A 7610-nucleotide genomic window follows, 5' to 3' on the forward strand; every position below is an offset into this window, starting at 1 on the left:
AGGATTTCTTGAAAATGTTCGTCTTAAGGGGGGATTTTACCTAAACGCCATTTTTCCGCCACTTGACATGGCTTTAATGGAAATATCTCGTTCACGTTTCAAGCAATCCAGAAACTCTACGCTCATGCCGTGAATCTGTGTTGTGGGGTGTTTTGTGAATTTTTGGGTATATTTGGGATGAGATAGTTTTTCTTGAAGGATTGGTAAAATTAAGAGAAATAAGAAATATTGAAGATTTAGTGAAGTTTTAAAATTAGAAGTTTAAGTTAATAATTAATAGACGGACACCAAGTTAGTCCACTAGCAACCTGGGGTGCTCTTGCGTGGGTATCAACTGTCTGTTAGTGTTCCAAAAATCATTTTCTTTCTTCTATCCCTCCTTAAAACCTCTTCAAATTTCATTCAAATTTAGGTAGAATCCCCCCTTAAGTTTACTTAGAAAATATATGTTGTTGAGAGTGGTCTTTCTTGTTAATTCTTTTTTTTTTTTAATTCTAAGTCAGTGGAAAGCGCAGATTCGCTGCGTAACTTCAAGAACTTTAGGTTTTTCAGTACGCCTAAACTAAGTTCTTTGATGTCCACGAGATAAAGCCTCGTTCCCAGGGTCTTCTCTCGAAGAAGGGAGGAAGAGAGAGGGCCCTGGGACGAGGTTGTACCGAAGAATTTTAAATTTCTTGGATTTCAAAGCCTTACAATACATTCGAAATTGACTCACGGAATCAAAGCGAACAAAGAAACGTTAAGCGTTAGAAAAATGAAAAGTGCGACGGTTAACATGAAAAGTTTCAGTAGAAAAATAAATTTTTCGAAAAAAAGAAAGGATGGCGGTCAAAAAATGTAGTTGCCATGGAAGTACTGGTTAAGAGAGCAATAACATGACAGGAAATTTTTGCAGATAAATTTTAAAAGAATCACGATGTTTCATGGCTTTTTGCTGTGATATTGACCAAGATATGGATGCTTGAGGCGAGCACGAACACGAGCAAACTTGAAACCAAAAAAACAAAAACAAAACAAAGCAAAACAAAAAAGAGCTAATATGGATGGAGTGTCTCTCCTTTTGATGTTTCTTCGAGGAGAAATTTCGGATGTAAACACTCTCATCAAAACGTCTTTTGAGGATCTCGAAATGGCTGCTAAGATGAAAGGAAGCCTAGGGCAGAGATGCCAACCTCTGAAGATCTGAAATCTGGAGATTTTTTCTTCTGAGCACCCCCCCCCCCCCATCCTTATTACCCTACCCTTCCCCCTAAGCAAAATTGATGCGCTTACCCCCCCCCCCCACCTTGTTGGCACAAAATTCGCACAACACTAGAGCTTTTTTGTCCTGCTCTTTAATTGGTTGAACGTTTATCCAATCAGAAAGTCGTTTATATTGCAATGATGACAGCCAATAATGACAAAAAGCGTATTTTCTTTGGTTTCCGTCAAAGATTGTGGCAGATTGGGTAAAACAGGTATGCAAATGTAGCCATGACACAATATTTTTTAAATTTATGGAACATTTGAGTTGAAATACTAGCCTATTATACAAATAAGACGCCAAGTCACTTTTATCCGGGAGGTTTAGTCACCCGTACGGGAGACCGGGAGATTCATTCCGTATCCGGGAGACTCCCGGATAATCCGGGAGAGTTGGCATGAGTGCTAGGGTTCATTTGTCGTAAATGCTAACCCGTGACAGCAGTTTAATTTTCCCCAGTCTTGCAGTGCCTTTCGGCGTCCGTGTGAATTAAAATTAACGCTGGTTGCACCCAGGCAAGTTTTTTTTTGACAACTTTGACTTGGACGTCGTGTGTGTAGAGAGTAAACAGGTTTTCTGTGAATTCATAGACCGTAAAACAATCGTATTTTTGGGTTGGTCTGTCAACGAATGCGTCTGGAGCGAATGTATAAACGGAGAGTGGGACTGGGGAGAGACGCGAAAAACTACGATTGTTTCCATATATTGAATTCGTTCGAATTACCTGTCTCCCATTAGTTGAATTATTTTCCTGCCTAAAAAGCTTGTTTTTGAAAAAGGAGACTTCCAAAGAAACATTTAACAACGATACTAGAATATTATTCAGTCAAATCAAGAGTCATTTTTTGTTAGCTCAACTCTTGAACTTTCTTTAGCAAAACTTACGTCACACAGGAATATTTCTGTTAAACAAGTCAGTAACCTAAAGTTGTGGCTATAATCAGGATATAATGACAAACCGGAAATACTTCAAGTCCAATTATCTGAACCTCATTCCCAGGGTCTCCCTTCTTCCCGTCACCTGGGAACGAGGTTGAAATTATATTTGATGCCTGTGATGTCAGCTATTACGTAAGACTATCCCAGTAGTCCTTGCGGGCTACGGAGTTGACCATGTGCTCGCTGTCATGTAACCTTCGTGTCGATTCATTAAATGTATTGTGCTTATAATCTAGCCTGATTTATGCCTCAATAACATTACATGGTGTCATGAGTAGGATAAAGTGATTCGACGATGACATCTTTCCGAGTGCAGCTGCCGGAAAAGTTTGACTTCAGTCGTCAAGAAGAATGGCCCAAATAAAGCCGAAGATTCGAACGCTTTCGCCAAGCATCTGGTCTGGTAAAAGAAGAAGAAGAAAGCCAGATCAACACCCTGATTTACGCAATGGGAGATCTGAAGGAATCTCTGGTTCGGCTGCGTTGACCCGTTCTTTAATGCAAGTTGGGCATTTGTTTACCATTTCCTCCAGTTGCTTGCTTAAACCTGGCCACCAGACTGAGGCTTTAGCACGCTCTCTGCATTTCACAATACCTTGGTGGGCTTCGTGTATTCTGTCTAGGACGTCTAGTCGCATGGATACTGGGATCACAAGCCGGTTACCCTTCTGGAGGATCTTCCAGCCAGGGTACAGAGGTTTAGAATGCGGATGATGCGGTTCACCTACACCATCTCGCATGTACCGGGAAAACACTTGTACACCGCAGACACACTGTCACGAGCACCCCTTGTCAGACCCCTAAGCCGAATTGAGGAGAAGTTGGAGAGTGATGTTAAGGCCTATGTTGACTCAATTGTTAAGTACCTCCCTGCCACTGAGAACCGACTGGAAGAACTGAGGTGCCAGCAACAACAAGATGAAGTCACGAGACAACTGATGACGTACTGCTCTGAAGGATGGCCTGACAGATCTCGTCTTCCTGGCCCACTTAATCCTTACTGGCCCGAGAGAAGTGAGCTAGCCATACAGCAGGGATTATTGATGAAGGGTAACCGGCTTGTGATCCCAGTATCCATGCGACTAGACGTCCTAGACAGAATACACGAAGCTCACCAAGGCATTGTGAAATGCAGAGAGCGTGCTAAAGCCTCAGTCTGGTGGCCAGGTTTAAGCAAGCAATTGGAGGAAGTGGTAAACAAGTGCCCAACCTGCATTAAAGAACGGGTTAACGCAGCCGAACCAGAGATTCCTTCAGATCTCCCAGATCGCCCATGGCAGAAAGTTGCAGCTGACCTATTTGAGCTCAAAGGCCAACCCTATCTTCTTGTTACTGACTACTTCTCTCGCTACGTCGAAGTCTCGTACGACATCGCCAGATGTAGTCGTCCACCTCAAGTCCATCTTTGCAAGACATGGCATCCCGGATCAGCTCTTGTCCGACAACGGCCCACAGTTCTCCGCGAGTTCATTTGCCAAGTTTGCAGAAGAGTATGGATTTACCCACATCACAACCAGCCCCAGATACCCAAAAGCAAATGGCCAGGTGGAACGTGCTGTGCAAACGGTGAAAAACTTGCTCAAGAAAGCAGCAGATCCCTACAAGGCTCTGATGGCTTACCGTTCTACTCCCCTTGAGAGTGGAATCAGCCCTGCAGAACTATTGATGGGGAGGAAAATCCGCACAAGAGTCCCTACCCTGCCTACCCTTTTGTGCCCAAGCTGGCCATACTTGGAGCAGTTTCGACAAAAGGATGCTTCCCTTAAAACCAGACAAAAGACGGACTTCGACAGGCGTCACTCAGCTAAAACCCTCCCAGACCTCCCTCCTGGTGAGCACGTTTGGTTACCAGACCAAAAAGCTGAGGGGACTGTGGTAGACAGAGCTGGTACCCCTCGTTCCTACGTAGTGGAGACTCCTAATCTGAACGTTCTCCCTCGAACACCCAAAGCAGACGCAGCAGCCCCTAGCCCCACCTCTCCTGTTGTTGGAAAGACCGACAGTCCCGTGCAGACCAACACTCCTGCGCAGACCTCTGAACCTGTTATTTCCAGGAGAACCACCCGAAGCAGTCGGGAAATAAGACTACCTGAACGTTTCAGAATCTAGTGACTGTGAAGTTAATCATTCATCTAAGAACTTGGAGACTTTGCTTACATGTTGCCGTTATTTTTAATCTCAGGGAATAGAACTGATTTATTCTGATTTCACAAGGACCCAACATTGATTGTTTAAGTTAGGATAAGTTGTTACCAACTCCGAAGGGAGATGTGATGTCAGCTATTACGTAAGAATATCCCAGTAGTCCTTGCGGGCTACGGAGTTGACCATCTGCTCGCTGTCATGTAACCTTCGTGTCGATTCATTAAATGTATTGTGCTTATAATCTAGCCTGATTTATGCCTCAATAACATTACAATGCCCACTTTTGAAGTAACAAAATTACAATTATATAATATAATTACAAATTATAGTCGTAAACTGTAGCCCTACCTGTATGACAGTCAAGAGGAAAATACTAAGGTTAAGCCTTTTTCACTTTACAACTATCCGTAGAAGATACCGATAAAGCTACTTTCGGTCACATTCCTCTTTGCGTACCACTAAAAGGATGCTCAACACAAATGTGCCAATAAATAAACAATTACCCAGCATTATCTAAGTCTATTGCAGTTTTATTAAGTTTCAAGGCCACCAACAACAAAGAAAGGCTACGTTTTGAGCGACAAAAGGGTTAAGAATAACAAAAATAGGCAGTCTCAGACTGCATGTGTCTACTGCAGTACTGGTATAGAAATGTGATATAAAAGAATTGAAGAAAAGGGAAATAAGACTGAAATGAAAACGAAGAGGGAGGAGTGGAAATAGGATAGAGATAAAAAAAAAAGGGTTGTAAAATGTTGCACAGAATACTGGTGAGAAGAGATTAAGCTGGTATCGTTTACCACAAACATTTTGTATGAAGAGAACTGTAACTTTATTCTAACATAAACAATATATTATAGACCATAAAATGACGCCATAAAATGTCCAAAACTTGGCAGTGAAACCACTCGCCTGCAGCTGGTGGTTCCACTTGAGTTTTGAACATTTTTTGACGTCATTTTATGGTCTATAAGAGTATAGACCATAGAAAACTGCCGTCGATTTGTTAAATATAATCTTACAACGTGAACCACAACTTTGTACTAAAAGCAATGCAGCAAAGTTCTAAACATAAAGTACTGAAAGCAAAGTTGTAATCTGAAACGTAGGCATAAAATGCAACAGAAGCTATTAATTAATCTATACTGAACTTATGAATGGCAAGTATCATTCTTTAACCCTTTGACTCCTGTCGTGTTTCCATAGTTTTCGCATAAATTAACTTTTTCCTAGAGCGGTTTAAACTGAATAAAATGCGCAGTAGATAAATAAATATCTTTGGCTTCCGAAGCTGACGTAAAATAATATGGTTACCTATTAATCATTTACCGAAAAACACACTTGAACGCAAAAATATTGCCAAAATTCATGGCATGTTGATGAAGACCTTTGTGTCAACCCGCTTATGCAAATTGTCCTTGATTACGCATTTGTCGCTTCTCAAACGCATATATGAATTGACAAAGACACAAAAATCAACAAAAAGCTTTCTAAAAAAACATTTTATTGAAATAAACGATGCATTTGCTATTAGAGGCAAAAAAACTTTCAGTTTTTATGCGTGCGTGCAAACACGCACGTAAAATTTGAAGGCACTCCGTGTTTGTTCAAAGCGATCACTCGCAGTAAATTCGGGCACGTTTGCGATGAAAATTACAGAAGTTACAGAATTCTGGTTCAAATCATCACTTAAACTATTTGTAAAAAGCAAATCAACATCGAAAAACATCATTTACCGTATTGTCGCCATTGTCCTGATCCGCAAATACAATCGCTTAGATGTCGGTCAGTCGAGGATTAGCGACGGCTTTCGATAGTATTCCATTTGGGATTCCTGTGGCATTTACACTCTTACACTCTTTCACTCTTTCACTCTCTCACTCTTTCACTCAACCCGATGACATAGTGTATACGCTTCTCTAGAAGCCGTAGACACAAAAATGGAAAGAAATTTGTATACATTCTGCTGTACAGTTATAGAAAATGCTTTTTTTTTTTATTTTTTATAAAACTGGATCCAAAGAAAAGTCGCAATATGGAAACGATGTCTTGTTGGAAATCGATGAGAAAGTAAATAACAGAGGACGAATGAACGAATTTTCACACCATGGCAGGTCACGCAGGGACAAATCTCACAGCTGAATTATTTGAAACAAAAACAATAGTCATTATACAAATTTTGGCCAATTCCTTTGCTTTTAGCGGTTCATCCTCAGGGGGCACAAACTTGTCTCCCATATAATGCAAAATAGATGGCCGTTTGGAGCAACAGCAAGATAAGTAACTATTGCTTTTAAAATACAATCCAAACTTCAGATTTGTTTCAAATTGATTTTCATTGAGGGACAAAGGATGCTTATAAGAGTGTGACACCTATCGAAACTCAATGTGAGTTTTGAAGTGTCCAGAATAGTAGAATTTATGGTTTCGTGCCGACCTCAATGCGGTTACGTTTGTTTTAAGAATAGTTTAAAACAGACATTGCTTCTTTAAGTTTAAGTTTGTTTGTCGTTATATCCCGATAAGAGCCACAACTTTAGATTACTGACTTGTTTAACAGAAATATTCCTGTGTCCCATACTAAGTTTAGCTAAAGAAAGTTCAAGAGTTGAGCTGGCAAAAAACCTCTCTTGATTTGACTGAATAATATTCTAGTTTTGTTAGCGAAGTAACGAAAAGTGATCAAAATTGAACTAAAAATCAGCATCAGGGGACCCCCACAAGGCTGTTATCTAGAACTTAGCCCAAATAAAGACCATTGAAGCTGAAACTTTGGTAAGTGGCACAAGGCCTCACAGTATCGATGTTGCCAATTTTGAGCAAAATCGGCCAACCCTCATTTCCAAGCTTGCCCCACTCTCTCAGGCAGAAGCTCTTAAGTTGCGTGCACAACTGGTCATTCAGTTATGCTACCTGTTGTTGTTTGCAATGTTCGTCTTGTCTAATGGAAGTGGGCTAAAATACTTTTAATTTTTTTAGGCATTTGGGGGCCTGTTAATAAACTTTGAAGAGAAGAAGATTGGGAGCAGACAAAGTTTCCACTGAAACTTGACAACGCGAAGAGAAGAAGTGATCAAGAGAGCATGCAATTACTTCGTTGACAGTTTTAAAAGCTAGGCCCTCATCATTTTAAATGATTCAATTTGTGTCTCTGATTTTGCAAGGGTTTAAACCTTGGGACCCACGATCAATACAAAAAGTCAAAGTTCCCACGACATTAATACAAAGTTAATCTTATAGGAAAAGAACTTACATAAGTACACACAGAGAAGAAGACAAAACG

Source organism: Pavona decussata, unplaced genomic scaffold (genome assembly GCF_977016875.1).
Source record: "Pavona decussata unplaced genomic scaffold, jaPavDecu1.1 SCAFFOLD_219, whole genome shotgun sequence".
NCBI classification, from domain to species: domain Eukaryota; kingdom Metazoa; phylum Cnidaria; class Anthozoa; order Scleractinia; family Agariciidae; genus Pavona; species Pavona decussata.